Source organism: Egretta garzetta, unplaced genomic scaffold (assembly GCF_000687185.1).
Source record: "Egretta garzetta isolate BGI_Z169 unplaced genomic scaffold, ASM68718v1 scaffold45, whole genome shotgun sequence".
NCBI classification, from domain to species: Eukaryota; Metazoa; Chordata; class Aves; order Pelecaniformes; family Ardeidae; genus Egretta; species Egretta garzetta.
This window is the reverse complement of record NW_009260028.1, coordinates 1,999,709-2,001,367: the sequence shown is the minus strand read 5'-3', so window position 1 is coordinate 2,001,367 and position 1,659 is coordinate 1,999,709.

Genomic DNA, 1,659 nt, shown 5'->3' with positions numbered 1-1,659 from the left:
GGGATTTGATGGGTGGACTGTTCAGTGGATAGGGAACTGGCTGGATGGTCACATCCAGAGGGTAGTGGTCAATGGCTCGATGTCTGGATGGAGACCAGTAATGAGTGGTGTCCCTCAGGGGTCTGTACTGGGACCGGTGCATTTAATATCTTCATCAATGAGGTAGACAGTAGGATTGAGTGCACCCTCAGCAAGTTTGCAAATGACACCAAGCTGAGTGGTGCAGCTGACACGCCTGAGGGAGAGAGCAGCCCTGCTGAGGGGAACTTGGGGGTGATGGTGGATGAAAAGCTAGACATGAGCCGGCAATGTGTGCTTGCAGCCCAGAAGGCCAACCGTACTCTGGGCTGCATCAAAAGAAGCGTGGCCAGCAGGTCAAAGGAGATGATTCTGCCCCTCTACCCTGCTCTGCTGTTTTGCTGTGACAGGACAAGGGGTAATGGTTTTAAACTGAAGCAGGGTAGGTTTAGACGGGATATAAGGAAGAAATTCTTTACAATGAGGGTGGTGAAACACTGGAACGGGTTGCCCAGAGAGGTGGTGGAGGCCCCTATCCCTGGAAACATTCAAGATCGGTTGGATGGGGCTCTGAGCAACCTGATCTAGTTAGCAGTGTCCCTGCTCACTGCAGGGGGGTTGGACTAGGTGACCTCTAGAGTTCCATTCCAACCCAATTCTCATTCTTTTCTCTTTTAATCAGATATCCAGATTCCATTTTCTGACATTGGGGCTGTTATCAAACCTTGGACCTTGCAAATCAACTAGTGTTTTGAAATCCCTTGAGCAGGAGCTTCTTTTGGCTTTCCATTAACTTTTTTCCTTTCTTCAAAATAAACCGCAAGTATTGTCTTCACAACTTCTGAGTACTTCTCAGTACTGCCTTCTTATTTAAAATGCACTTGAGGAGGTCTCAACCTTGTGACTCAATATTCCCTTCAAAAATAATACTTGTCTTATTTATAGTTCCATAGTATTACATGGAGGTTTTATTTTGTGCAACCCTCAAATCTTCTTAAAAAATCACGTCCTTACTTCTACTTCCTCAAAAAAACCCCAAAATATTTAGAAAGCTTTACATCTGGCATGTATGAAAGATTGTCTAAACCTGTCATATAAAAATAAAAAGCACTGTTTCTCATCCAATTTTTTTCAACTAAACACAATGAAATATGCCACAATACCAAAAACGCCCTTCACAGAAGAAAGTATCACAGAGAGTAGTACAGGAAAAAATCCTTTCACCAATATGTAGGTACATTTTTTTCTTACTTTATGCACCTACACTTATTGTCTAGAGGATATGCTAAAGCAATGACATTTTCAGTCATAAGCAACCTCAGGCAAACTGAATAAAATAAGTAGTATGGAAACAAGATATCTTAGGCCAACTGTATACCAGAGAAATTGTCATATGTAATTGAAGTCAATAGTCAATTATATTATTTAGTCAGAAAATGGTGATTAAAACAAAAAGAAAGACATTTAAACAATATTTTTAAATGAGCTTTTGAGGTTTAGCATCATACAGCCTTCAAAATATTAATGAGCTAAGCTCTAGTTTTGCAAAAATTATGTATGTATGCACCTTCTCAACATGTGAATAATCCTGATCTAGTTCATTTCGGGTTTAGAGAACTAGTGTTTGGCCATGCCCCCCCC